This window comes from Apis mellifera, linkage group LG9 (assembly GCF_003254395.2).
Source record: "Apis mellifera strain DH4 linkage group LG9, Amel_HAv3.1, whole genome shotgun sequence".
Classification (NCBI taxonomy): Eukaryota; Metazoa; Arthropoda; class Insecta; order Hymenoptera; family Apidae; genus Apis; species Apis mellifera.
Genome location: NC_037646.1, coordinates 9584440 through 9599203, shown reverse-complemented (window position 1 = coordinate 9599203; position 14764 = coordinate 9584440). Strand labels below are relative to the sequence as shown.

Genomic DNA, 14764 nt, shown 5'->3' with positions numbered 1-14764 from the left:
ACTATATAAATAGTACACAAGAGAGCAGGCACGCCTTAAAACTCAATACCTTTTATTCTCCTCGAAAGTCAGGGCCCGGCCTCCACTTCACAACCGCTCTTAATTAATCAGCCAGAAGTCTAGTAGCTCGTTCGAAAAAAAAAAAAAAAGAAAAAAGAAAAAAAGAAATCGGAGCACACGAAAGATTTCCGTTATTCCGCCAACGTATATCGCCAACTTTTCTCTCCGATTATCGTGACGAGTCGTGGCGGCAAGGGTGCTCGACGCACGGGAATCTAGACCAGATCCACGCGTGCGGATCGAAGAAAATCACGGGGGAACAGATCGGTTGCTATGCAAAATCATCGGTGCAGGATTGGTTCGGTTCGCTCGCCGCTCGATTACGCTCTTTTATACATCCCAGTGGGTCAGTGGGTCGCGATTTTTTCCCCTACGTCTTGCAGCTATAAATCGTCTATCTCGAACCGCCCGATTCTTTTTTTTCTTTCCCCCGTTCTCTCCTCTTGTTGCATTCTTCCGCCCGTTTCTTCCTTAGGAGAGGCGAAAATTTCACGCATGAAGGCCTCTTGCCCATCAAGCCTGACCGGGGATCTTTCTCTGAGAAGACGCCGTGCCGCGCCGATGATAGGTTGCGCTCTGAGATTAGAGTAGCCGCTGATAAGCCGTTCCGTAAAGTCGTAAAATAGAATTATTACGAATCGGCATCTGCGCGATTCGCGGCCGACAGCGTGGAACGAAAGAAAACTTTCAAAGTTGGAACGATAAAGCGACTCCCGTGACGGGTTGCCGATATATCATCGTTCCTTTCCAACTCTAGCACGCTGTATCACTCCGTTCATCGGAGATGCTTTCGCGGAGAAAAGATGAATTCACCAACGGCCGCTTAATTCGAATTAACTCGTTTTCTATACAACGATTACGGGGACACGGTTCGACGTACGGAAGAAGTGTGCGCACAAGTTGGCGACTCGCATTTATCAACTCCACTTTCTACCGCGTTTATGGAACTCGTGGAAGGTGAGGGATATCTTGGTGTCATCGCAACTTTCCTCCAACCTTTATTAAAATCATTGTACGCGTCGCTATTGAAATATCGCGTACACGTTAAAAATCTTTTTCTAGAATTCGATTCAACCGGGCTCAATGCGTTTATATATAGTTTCTCTCTCTCTCCCGATCCGTCTATCTTCGACCAACTTTCTTCGTTCCTTCGTGGCCGCACGAAATACTCGAATCCTAATTCGCGGGTGGATCTCACGCTCGAGTGAGTCACTCGGGAAGGAACGAAAGCGAGGACTCGATGTGGGTGGAGACGCGAAACCCTTAGGCCCAGACGAAATCAATAATAGCACGAGTCCGTGATATATAGGAAGCGAGACGAGGGAGGGAAACGAATTCGGAGTAAGAAGGAGACACGGTGAAATTCAACCGGACCCCCCCGGTGAAGATTGATCTTCGTTTAGAGCGCGCTTGCTTCACCCCTTCCCTTGCTTGATTCTCGCGATCGATCCGGTTCTTCCCTCAGCTCACCAATTCAACGTGGAAGAAACGATGATTTAATTAAGGAAGAACTCGAATGACAAGGGCCGGTGGTGTACGATTACCTCTGTTCCCCTCTGTCACACTGGATTGCTGCCAGTACGTCCGAGCTCCTGTCGGATCGGAGCGAATGGGAACAGCTGATACTCTGACAGCTAAGCCTTCCCCGGCGTCGTGTTAACACGCTGCGAATTGGGTTTTGCTTTCCTATATATACATAAGTATACACAGCTCTTTGATACAGAGACGATACACCCCCCTCTGTTCGTTAACAGTTTGATTAGCGTGTAAGAAAGAAAGGAAACGGAGCGGCTTCGAATTTTTGTAAATAGGAAAGTTTCATGGAGGATAGTCTCGTTACTTTCGGCTGGATAACGAGGTAATTAACTTGTGGATAATAGAGAACTCCGGAACTCGTAATCCGCATACTTCCTTGCATTCAACGTCAGTTAATCGGCTAGCGAATTCAATTTCCGACATGGAAGAAACGAACGCGGTATCCGTCGATGCCTCGACTCTTCCCGTTACAAATTTATCATTTTAGGAAACTTGATGGTAGAGACAAATGTTCGAAAGAGCGGATCAGATACGGGAGAGAGAGATTTATGTTCTTTCTTGTTTCGATAATCTCGGCTTCCAAATTCGGATAATTTCTCTGGAGGAATCTATCGGACGATCACGGCGTCTCCTCTTCGGATTCCCCCACGACGATGACGACGACGACGACTACGACGACGATACTACCTCGTGCAAGATCTTGGCACGGATTCAAGCATTCGTTATTCCTCGCACGCTTCGCGAGGCTGTCCCTCTTCATTCCGCTCGTTTTCACGATGCAGCCAGGGACGGTCTTTCCCTCGGTTATTCGCATTCGCGATTTTAGGAGACAACGAACGAACGAACGAGGATGGGAAGGGGATAACGGAGAGGGAGACCTTTCCAGAAAACCCGATTACGCGACATAATTTCTGTGACATTTGCATCTGAATCGCTCCTCGTTTGAGAAAGTCTCCGTTCTTTTCTTTACGTTTCTTCTTCGCATTTTTACTGGAAGGGAATCAAAGTTTTTCCCTCGATACGGCTTTCCGTGCAAACTGAACATGTCGAAGATCTTGCTTTGAGATTTTCTTTCCTGTTTCACTTTGCTTTTTCTCTGAGCTAATAGTGTCAAACGATTATCAAATCTTTGAACATAGAATATTCTTTATTCTCCTATATGTGTGCCTATATATAAAACATAGGCACACGATGATGAAATCCATTCTTTCCACGCTTGATAAATCCTCTTCTTCTTATTTCAATCGAATAGAGTGGAAAGAAGGAAGGAGCAAAATTTAGGCCTGTTCCGCGTTTTGACAGTTGAAAAATTGCGAGCGCATTCCTGTTTCCCGTTCTGCTCGCCGAGAGAGAAGAGACGACCGCCATCATCTTCTCCCCGTTGGGAGAAAATAAAATAGAAAGAGAGGGGGGAGGGGGGAAAAAGCAAAGCGAGATAAAAATAAAAAAGGGAACGAAGAAGGCTGTTCAAATGAGGTGGTCATTAAGGCGATCGCTTATTACTCACGTCATCTTTTTTTTTTCTTTCCCCCCTTTTTTTCTCACTTCTCTTTTTCTTTTTCTCTTCTTTTCTTTTTTTTTTTTTTGCGATATCACATTTTTCACCAGCCACTTCTTTCACGCTCCGTGAAGAAGAAAAAAAATACGATTTACGGTACCCTGACGGGCCGAAACGATACCGCCGATCGTATGCTATCGGCTCCAGGCGTTACTTACTTTCACGATGCGCCTCGATACAGAAAATTATTCCTAGCGCGTTAATTTACATATTTTGAAACTTTTCTTTCTTTTTTTTTTTTTTTTCCCCATAAACTGTCCCCGCCTCCTAGTGAAATCCAAATGAAAATTAACCAAAAATCTCCGATCGTAGATACGTGACGAGCGGCCTTATCCGTCCCGGCCGGATATTTAACACGAGAAGGAACAGAGGAATCAGAAATAAATTTACCGTTAGAGAGTGTTCGATGCTCGAGGAGAGCGTCTATATAGGCGTTCAAGAGCAACGAGAATCTACGCTTCCCTACGTTGGAAGCTGGATCATTATCGTGCCACGTAAGCACGATAATTTATATCGAAAGAATCGCTTCCTTGTTGTTGCGAGGATCGGTAACTGTTCGACTGTTTCGCGAAAACCTTCAAAACGTTCAATTAACGCTCTCGTGCAGCACAAATTTTATAATGCACAATATATCACAACTGTGAATGAATATCGAAATATGAATATCCATCGAGCCGCGTGTTTTTACAACTCGAGAGAATTTTGGATAACGGCAATCGTTCAGAAAAAAAAAAGTCAAGCCTCTCAAGCGATAATATCCTCTCATCCTCCTCCTCGCCGTCCGTTTTCCGGAAACGGATTCAGAATTCTCTCGAACGCTTAATAAAAAGCGATAATGCGCTAATGTTATATACTTCCTTTGAACCAATTAGGTGGGTTTTCAAAGGCAAGAGCAATTAGTGGCACGTTTATAAGAAGATACTGTATATATATAGGAATTTAATCTTTGCGCGGTTAACCTTCGCTCAACTATGTTGGCGAAACACACGGTTTTAAATAGATAGATATCTCGTTAAAGATATAACTCCCGTCTCTCTCTCCGGCTGATCCAGAGGCAGGTACGGAGCAAACTCGAGCAAAAACTGGATCTTGCTAATGGACGCGGTAAAGTGGTATTAACGTTTCCCCTAATGATTTGAATTTAAGTTTATAGACGTGAAAATAAATCGATACGCCCGTCTATCTCTAACTTTTCTTACTTCTCCTCACCACCTTTGCATAGGTACTTTGACACGGATATCCCACACCACTTGTTCGTCTTTTTTTTTTTTTTTTTTTCGCTCGCACAATCTGTAATATATCTTCTTTCCAGGTCAAGCTCGAAACGTTAATTCGCAGTTAGATCCGATTAGAAATCGTAACGTACCTTTCTCTAATTTCCCGTGTCGTTCGAGAGGGATAACACGGCGATCGAGCCGTGTCTTCGACCGGATTCGTTAATGAGAACCAGTTTTGGAGAAAAGTCGTGGAGGAGGAGAAGGGAGGGAGGCGCACGGAGGGTCAACGATTAAATCCGTCGAACGTTTCGTTCAACCTTGACAGTGTCTCGGGATATGAAAGTGGTTTGGATGGCAACTTGTGCTTTCCACGCCATGGATTCCCTGGAACAAGAACGCGCTCGGTGTCTTCGATAGAAGACGTCCTCTTCGAGCGATGGGCTTTCGATCAAACGCCGCTCGTAGAAAGCGATCCCATGACAGATTTATAATCGAACGCGCGCTTGAAACGTCGATACGCTTCACGTAAAGAGGGAAGAAACGGACGAGATTCGGTTGCGTAAACGATGGAGGAAGTATATATGACAGGTTTGTTGAACGAGAGTGTCCCGCTGGCATTAATTGAAATCGTAATTCTGATATATAATTGAATATAATTAGATATATATACGCTTCGTAATAAAACGATCCTTGAGAAATTGAGCGAAGCGATTTAACAAGACCATTTTGGATTAAAAATTGATGGTGTTATCTCCTTGTTATGAAATTTTAGGCACAAATAAATGCGGGCATTGCTCAAGACGGTTTTATACGCTTTGCTGCGTTTTGTTTCAACAGGTGGCAATTTAACGCGAGAGGAGTGATGAAACTGCTTAACGATACGTTAATTCGTTGAAAAGTGGAAGTGACGATAAGTTGGAATTGCCCTCTTCTTTTTCGACGTGGCGCGCATAAATTTTCATTCGAGGAAAGTTCGATCGTTGTTCTCCGTGAAATTATTTCTCTGATCGAAATAAACGCCTCTCGAGCAACGCCCGCATCGCTTTATTCGAAAATTTCGTAACGAAGACGAAAGCGTGAGGAAACGCTCGAAACGACAAAAACACGATGTCTCAACGATGGGTTTTATCCGCGAAACAAGGTCGCAAAACGAACGGAAGGATCTCGATCTCAATATCTCTCGTCCAACTTAATCTGTCAACTGTCAATCTTCGTTCCCTCTGATCGTCAAAATCGATCTCTCTGCTGTACTTTCGTTCTCGTTTCGATTCGGAGAGAGTTCAGTGATGCGTGGATCGTTAACGAACCGATCGCATCCTCGCCATCTTACCCGATCCTTGGGTTACATAAAAACTAGAAAGAGTGACTAGCACAGTGGACGCGACATCAAAACGGAATTCCGCGTTGTATCACTCGACCGCATCGAGTGGAGATCTCCGGTGGTCGCCTCTAGCGGAACGCCGCCTCGAAACGCCTCGTCCCGCGTCTGACTTGCGGTATTTTCTGGTGTGACGGCATCGTGAAACTCGATGATGCCTGTTACCTGGAGATCGGTCACTCCGTCTACTTCCGGAGAGAGATGTTGTAATCACCGTTGCGCGAATCATCCGATTAATTACATCTGCAATATGGAATGGAATGGAACGACATGGAACGATTTCATCGCGTCGATTTCCGGCGTCGAATTAAAATTAACCGCGATGATTTTTCCCATCCGGGCTGGATGAAAAAATGATCCACATCCTCCTGGGTCAATTGTCCCAACCGGTGGATATGAATTCATCTGTACGTATTATTAGAAGATAGCCGACAAAGGGTGTTCACACTTACGGGTGAGGAGGAGTGGCGCTCATCCGAGGGCGCGTGGTGCCCGATCACAGTGCGCGGGCATCGTCTCACGTCGATTTCCTCGATTCTACGGAGCGGCTAATGCTTCCAGTGCACGTAGGCAAGCGTTAAAACGTCCTCTCGAAATGCACTCGAGCGCGGTTCGTTTTCAACGACATCCCTCTCCCTCCAGTTCGAAAATTTGCAGCGGGGAGTTGGTTCCCTTGTACACACAACACCGAGCCCCCCTCACGTTTCGCGCGTACCAAATTGGTCCGATCGTAAGAGAGAGAGAAGGAAAGGGAGAGAGGGAGAGAGAGAGAGAGAGAGACAGAGAGAAACGCGATCTCCTTCACTTCACCATCACGCACACACCATCGATACAACTCGGTTGACGACTATGATAAACTACTGGATCGATTCGTTGGATCGAAACCGCGATTCACGCGCGAGCAACACGAGAACGTATATGTATATATGTATGTATAAGAGTGCATATGACGGTGATGATTCACGAAAAGGTGGGCTTGGAAGATTCCACTGGAAAATATCTTGCGATTCACGACACACGGAGGCTGTATCGGGCGACGAACACGAGAGCCGTCGACCACGTGGTGGAAGAGTCGGCCGAGACACGACTCGAAGGAGTCTCAGGCGAATTCTGCGAGCCTTTGTGTGCGTCCCGGGGCACGTGTGTCTGCGTGAAAATGCGTGTTTCTCGCGTGTCACGTGGCCCTTAAGGCTCGCTCACAAGGGGCAGAAGCGACCCGAGGCCATTGTTCGAGCCTCGCGTCCGCATCGAGACTGGCTGGCTACTGCCTACGCGAAAGAATCGTCGTCGGTGGAGGGTAGTTTATGGCACGGCACCCCATGGGGGACTGGAGCCCTCGTGCCATGGACCAAACATCTGCCTGCCTCCCCACCACGCAACACGCCCTACCGAACGTCGCCGTCGTCGTCGTCGGCGTCGTTGCTTTCGGTTGCCAGCCGGGTTTATACCCTACTTTTTTTTTTTTGTTCTTTTTTCTTTTTTCTTTTTTCTCTTTCCTTTCTTCCCCCCTCCCTCCTCCTTCCCTTTTAATACGCTTTTTTTCCTTCACGGGTACGCAGCACCACGTTGCGTTTCTCGATGTTCCAGGCTCACGCTTCTCAACCGCAGGTCCGCTCGAAAATGGTAAACAGAGCGAGTACCCGCGAGTAACCCGTGCGGCTGTACACGATGCAATTTGCGTGCGATGCAACGCAAGTACGAGGTAATGCTCGCGGGAAAGGAACGCCGAGGGCAGCGATGTCGAAGCGATTAGGGCGGTTCCGGAGATGCATAATGCATACGCGTTGATGCATGCCTGCCATGATCGATTTCGTGGCATTGTTTTAAGCGGGTCCCCGGGTTCTAGCGGTGTCTGTGCAGGGAGTGGAAACCCACCACCCATTCGAGAAGACACACGACACCGCGATCCAATGCAAATATCCTTCGCTACGGAATCATGATAATTATCAGGAGGGAATGATATATATGTATATCGTACGTGTATGTATGTATAAATTATATTTCCACGGATGGAAAGTTTATTCTGGTGTGAATCAACGACTAGGGACGTGGGGTTCGGCGGCGGAAATGCAATGCTAATTTAATGCGTCACCACACCCCATGTTCCAGCGGAGTTCGTGCTCCATAGCAACGCTGTAATTAGGATTGTTTCACGGTTTATTAAGAACGAGCCGGCTACGCTTTTGGGCGTGCCGTTTCGTGCCGGCAAACTGTTCGCGGGACGTTGTCTTCCCTCAACTTCCTCGCTTCTATTAACTATTTACGATAATTATAACGAGCGTGTTATTTATGCAGAATCGTTTCTCTCGTCTAATTAAGAACGAGCCTGATAATAACAAAAATTCTAAACCGTAACGTAAAAAGTTGTATTCGAATAAATAAAAATAAAAGGAACGATCGAAGCATTCCTTTTAAATAGTAAACCATTTTTGCAATTATTTCCTTTTTTTATGGAACCCATTATCCTACATTCGTAAGGATAAGATTATTCTATTGGGGGGAAAAAAATTCTTTGTATGTTTATCAGTTTCGCGATGCGCAGGCAGAGGAAAAGCATGAAAATCTATTAGAACGGCGTGCACGCACGCGAACGCGGTCGGCCGCGTTAATTATATGCGAGGAGAGGAGAAGGCTCGTGCACAACGATTTTGCGCGGCGATGACGCGCGACCTAACTGCAAATTGCAGCTGGTCGCAGGGAGGGTCAACCCTACAATTGACAGCAATTGACGGCAATTAGGGACAGGAGCCGGTGACGGTCGTGATTTCGGTCGCCCGAATGCGAGCGAACGCCTTTGGATTTAAACCTTTCCTCCGACACTTTCGCTTAACGAGTCTCTCCGCTGAAAAGAGTAAACGCGATCCAATTCGCGGCAATTAGATTACGAATTTTTTCTTTCGAAGCTGTTCCGTCTAAATTATCCCCACGATATATTATAATTAACGAGAGGAAGGAAAGAAAAGGAGAAAGAAAGAAAAGAAAATGAAGTTGAATAAAGTGGCTAGTTTATGAATAATAAATTGTCGGGGAATTGAGTAAGAAGAAAGGAGTTGAACGGAGGTAATTGAACAACTTTCGAACGGAACGAGCGTTGAAGATCCATATTTGTCGCAATTTCCACGAACGACTCGGTAACCCTTTTGCTCGGAATTAAAGGAGCCTTGAAAGCCAGTTAAGGAGCTCGAGTCCGATACTCCTCCCCGTGTTTTAAAAAGTGTCGACGACGCGTCCCCTTATAGATCACGGCCAATTGTTCCCGCGACTCGGCAAGGAGGAGAAAGAAGAAACGATCGACGAGGATGGAGCGTAGGAATATCTTCATTCGGATCGGGGGTCTAAACCGAGAACATAATTTCGAACGGGACTGGGCGAAGTAAGAGGCGACGAAAGAAAGAGAGAGAAAAAGGAAGAGAGAGAGAGAGAGAAACGAGCGTTGTCCTTGATGCCAGTTTCTCCTAACAAGGGTTGCCGGTCGGTCTGGTGAAGTGGCAGCGCGACCAAATGAACAGCCCATAAAGGGACGCGTTCGACCTTTCCGAGAAAGTCCAGCCGGGATTCCACCCGGGGAGGAAGAAAACCTTGGGGAGGCGGCGTGTACGTGGCCGAGACAAAGACAGGGGGAGGACAGTTTTCGAGGAAGAGGAACGAGTTCCTTCGTTTCCTTCCTTCGGATTCGCGAAAAGGAAGAAAGATTCGCTCGGTCGCGCGGTCTAAACTTTCCCCGGGGAATATTTTTAAATTTCCCCCTTCCACGGAACTTTATTGCTCGAACGAGATTTTTCAAGAGAGGCCGATTCGTCGTAATTCCCTGTATGAGAGCGGCAAAACTCTCGAAACGTCAAAACTTGTTATTGATTTCTCATTCACGTGAGTCATTGTTTCGTCTCGAGAGGTCTATTGTACACGCTCGTATCTCGCACCCTTTGGAGGGTGTTTGTCGAACAGATTAGCCGGCTCTCGTTCCTGGCTACACGAACATTCCAACGATTGTACATCGCTACATCGCGCGGAATTATCGTGCCTCCCCGTTGAATATCGCGCCGCGATTAAAAGTCAACGCGACAATTTTTCTCTCCCCTCTCTCCCTTCATTCGAATCCCTCCCAACAACAATGATTCTAGGCGAAAAGAGAGAAAAAAAAAGGGAAAAAAACCTGTTTGTCAATGGGCAGCTGCATACACGTACACGTTTTTCTCGCTCTTTGTGCGGGGATGGTCGACGCGTGAATCAGGATTTTAATATCCCACCTCTGCATCGCCTTCGGACTTCTTATCGTCTCTTTCCAGTGAATGACGTCATTGTCTCGGCCGGTTAAAGGCTGCGCGCGAGTTGCAGCGGAGCGAGCGCGCGCACTCGACCACGACTACAATATTTTGGCAGACATCGGCCGGGCCTTGTGACTCACTGAAAAGGAGAACACTCGACCCATTATGCATCGGTCCATCCTAAAGCCTCGTGCACAAGCCGCGAAAAGTCGCGTAAAAGTGATGCAGGCCACGCGAGCACTTACGAGCCGCCGCGATCGATAATTCGCATGAATGAATCACGGCAGACTATTACCGAGCCGACCTTAACCCAACTACGCGTTTCTCTCGGAATATATCGGAGAAATTCCACTCGTACGGGTTGCAACCATTTCATCCGTTACCCGTTCGAGTAAACGCTTCTATAAATAAACGTCCAATAGAGAAAGAAAAGAATTATTATTCATCAATGGATAAAAAACCGCGGATATCGCGTCGAGATAATCGCGAAGATCTCCTTTGAAGATCAAAAAGTGAATTTTAAAACTGATATTACTCGATTCTATATCGAACGTGATAAAGAAGAGACAAGTGTAAAAAAAATATCAAAACGTTCGGTGGTCCGGAAACGGAGTTACCAAGGCAACGGAGTTGAAGCAAGGGCCGATTGCCAAATAATGGTCGAACGGTTGACCCCAATTCAACGGGGAATCGTTGAAAAAAAAGCGTCGTAAAATTACTCGAACGATTTGCTCCAGTTCCAACCCTATCCGTTCCATCGAGCCGTTGTATAAATCATATTTGGCGAGGCTTGTACTTATATTATTAACGGGGCAGTACCCGGTATTTCCCGTTGAATATTCATCGACACGGATGAAATTTCACGAGGACAGTGTATCCGACGATAATAGAGCAATACAAGGGGATATCGGTCCTGTGTTGTGAAAGAAGCTTTAAAGCGTACGATATAGCAGCGCGGGGAGCTGACAGCTGTGCCCGATAGCCCACATGGCGCTCTTTGCTCTTGTCTGGATGCAGAGGCCTATCGATTTTATCGTGTAGTTTCCAGTTAACGAATAGCTGGATGGACATTGATTAGAAGGCAGCAGTTTATCGCTCGATAGTTATTGACTCGTCCTGTTCCTTGCGGCTAGGATGGAAGGCAAGAAGCCTCATCCGTGCTTCCCTATCCCACGAGCCTCGATATCCCTCCGATCGACCGTGTCTCGAAACGAGTTATTCCCTACGTTATTATATCCGCTCTTATTATTCCATCTTCCTGTTCGATAATAGATAACCGAGCGAGTATAAGCGAAACTCTAATATTTTAACTCGGTTTAAAGTGAAAGAAAACATCGGACAGATCGTGTTGAATCTAGGCACGTTTATCGAGTCGTTTGCTTGCATCAATGCAGTACGCACTGATCATCGCCAAAATCACGCGATGATTGTTCTTCTGAGTCTCATCTGTATAAACGAAACTCTAATATTTTAACTCAGTTTAAAGTAAAAGAAAACATCGAATCGAAAAGCATTGGATCGACAGATAGTGCACAGGTTGAATCTAGGCACGTTTATCGAGTCGTTTGCTTGCATCAATGCACTGATCATCGCCGAAATCACGCGATGATTGTTCTTCTGAGTCTCATCTGTATAAACGAAACTCTAATATTTTAACTCGGTTTAAAGTGAAAGAAAACATCGGATCGAAAAGCATCGAATCGATAGATGCACAGGTTGAATCTAGGCACGTTTATCGAGTCGTTTGCATCAATGCAGTACGCATAGATCGCCAAAATCACCCGATGATTGTTCTTCTAAGTCTCATCTGTATAAACGAAACTCTAATATTTTAACTCGGTTTAAAGTGAAAGAAAACATCGGATCGAAAAGCATCGGATCGACAGATCGTGCACACATTAAACAGGTTGAATCTAAGCACGTTTATCGAGTCGTTTGCTTGCAGTACGCACTGATCATCGCCGAAATCAGGAGATGATTGTTCTTCTGAGTTTTATCTGTGCGCAGGGATCGAAACGGACAATCGCAATGGCGTTAATGATTCGGCGAGGCGAATATTTTCCACTGTAAAATCCTTTTAAAGCGGCGGTTAACGAATGAACGAGCTCGAGCTCGAGGCGGTTTAATCGGTGCCGTGATGATGAATGGCACGGTAGGCCGAGGTCCCTCGAGCGGCGCCCATCTTAACGACCTTAAACGACGTATCATCCGGAAATTAGAATTAGCAACGAAAAGCTAGCAGCGGAAGAAAAGCTCGCCGCAGGCCTTGAAATTTGCCGGGTTAGGCTTTTTACCTTCCTCGCGGAAGGATTCACGATTTCACCGCGTGATTATTCTCTCGTAACACGTCCCGTGCCGATTATTAACGATCGTTCGTTCGTCCGTTTTAATTAAAAACGGTGCACGGCTCGTTAATCGATATCCGTGAGATGATATTTCTTTCGAATAGATCTTCTCTCGAAAAGGATATCTTACAGGGATACGTCGCTGCTGTAAAAAAGCGAATTTTGAACAGTTGGCGGGACAAGAAGAATTAAAATTACGTTTGACATTGGCTCATATAATAAATTCTATCCGTGAAACGTTTATTGCGCGTGTTATATTAAAAAAGCAGAGATTACGCAAGGGGTTTCTAGCCGGCGAAAATGGCGCCTTCCGTTTTTGGGAGGAAATATCGTGGCTTTCACTGGGGCCAGAACCAAACTCGCTTACCAATGATCCTGACGTTGCACGAACCCATTGTTTTCTCAACAGTCGTGTCGTAATTGGTTTATGCGAACCGTGACAATACAAGTTGTCTTGGATGTGTGGAAATTGGCGTAATGGACGATAATGAAAGTTTCGAGTATTGGCTCATTTCGATTAGGGTCGAAAGAATCCGTTGAATCCGTGTTGAATACTGAACCGTCCATTTCGACAAAGTTCGCGACCTATCTAAACGAATAAGGTGTAGTAGAAAACGTAGTATAAGACGTTACGTACGTTATCGACGCGTATACGCGTGTACACGAAAAGCTACATTAACAATAAAGAAATTCCCAAACGGACACGCTTATGAGAGGAAACACGTGTTACGTGGCGGCTACTCTAAATATTTATACACCGGCTTCGCATAGGGCGGCCCGTTTCGTTGGGCTACCAAGAGGAGAAAACGTCTCCTCTCTTTCATCTGCGCTGCGTTTCCTTCCACGTATCATTTTCCCAAAAATTATTTTTCAAGATTTCAAAGAAGAGATTAGTAGTCACGAAGAAATTAGAATTTATTTATACGGAATTATACACGTTTCCATCGCCCTTAAACTTGACTCATTGAACAAATACGCAGAAAAAGTGTTGAAAACGGGATATTTAAAACTCGCACTTTTATCGGTACACGATGCGCGGAACAAGTTACTTCGAAAGTAACGTGGCAACGTTTCTCTCGTAAACGAGCGTAAACGCGGGAAACTCGTGGAAAATTGCTAAACTGTCGACGATCGAAAGTTTCGTAATTTCGGCGGATCGGAAAGGGGAGAATGCATGCACGGCTCGCGAAACTTTCGGTCGGGAACGGAGAGGCGGACGGAGGTCGAGAAACGAGGCAAAGGGAAATCGGGTCGAGGCGGCGGATCGATTAAAAATAACAATAAATTTCGGGTGCACGCAGCTGCAAGCAGGATATATCGGGTGGCTCGGTTCCCAAGATGCTGGGAAAGCGTTCAATAACACGCTATTGCTGTATCACGCGTGTGTCCAATTCGATTTACAGTTAGGTATGCGTTTGATAGCACGTTCGAGCGATCGTAAAGATCGGTAAAAATCGTAATAAGCGTGCATCGTGTATATATATACACACATATATATATATATTCGTTTGTATCGCCATCATAATTCTCTTTCAGTAATCCGGCACAGGCTACCGTGCACGCTGAAACTTTTTACGTTTAAACTCGCGGAGAGAAGGTTGCCAACGCTAGAGGGGAAAAAGGAAAACCTGAAAGCCGGAAGATTCCTGGAGATACCACGTTTCTTCCCCCCCGTCCAACTTGGATACGCGGTCCAACGATACCTCGGGCCGTTATCTAACCAAGCTTACACAACGCAACGACGGTGGAAACAGGCGCGTGTTGGGCCTTCCGTTCTCCCCGTTGCAAGTCGATAAAACTTTTCGACCGAGAAACCCGCCGGTCCCTGCACTCGCGCGGACGCGCAAAGTAGAAATCGCATTGATATCGTATCGCGGTTAACGGCGAGAGAACTTTCTCTCGGGGAGTATATGCAACGAGAGTCAAAAGTGGGCGCGGAAAAATGACACGGCGTCGAATCGTGGATACGTTGTTTTGAAACATGCAGTTTGTACTTTCTCGATCGATGTAAAAAATTTCTTGCAATAAATTCGTTCGAGAGATGCTCGTATTATCGCCTCGTTACTTAGTTAATTCACGGGGGCCAATCGATGCCCCCGTAAACCTACATGTTAATCGTTGGACGAACGTTTGCTCGAGTTTCTCGAGCTTCGAAATCGGTAATCGGTGGAAATTTCTCTCAAGTGTGTGTGTGTGTGTGCGAGAACGATACGCGGCATACGTGGCTGATTATTTACGGCGGTGATAAGGACGTTTATTGCGGTGTTTATCTTCATTGGCGGGATTAAATTAAGCTTTGTCGCCTATTAACCGTAATCGATGTGAAAGGGAATTGGAACTGTTTGTTTTCCGCCACAGTTTCTCCGTCCGTAATTTCCTGAGGTTGTTGCACGATTTGTCCGCTT

The 14764-nt window shown here is 46.0% G+C and overlaps 1 protein-coding gene across 2 annotated transcripts in view; it reads right to left on the bottom strand.

Moving 5' to 3' along the window:
* LOC409001 (disheveled-associated activator of morphogenesis 1) overlaps positions 1–14764 on the bottom strand; it is a 47458-nt gene that overhangs the window by 29597 nt on the left and 3097 nt on the right. The window contains exon 1 of one of the 2 annotated variants that reach the window (XM_006561852.3): positions 6202–6220. The exons of the other annotated variant lie outside the window; for it this stretch is intronic. The gene's annotated coding sequence lies outside the window, so the exon portion shown is untranslated. Of the gene's footprint in view, positions 1–6201; positions 6221–14764 lie in introns of those variants that run through there. 2 annotated transcript variants of the gene reach the window in all.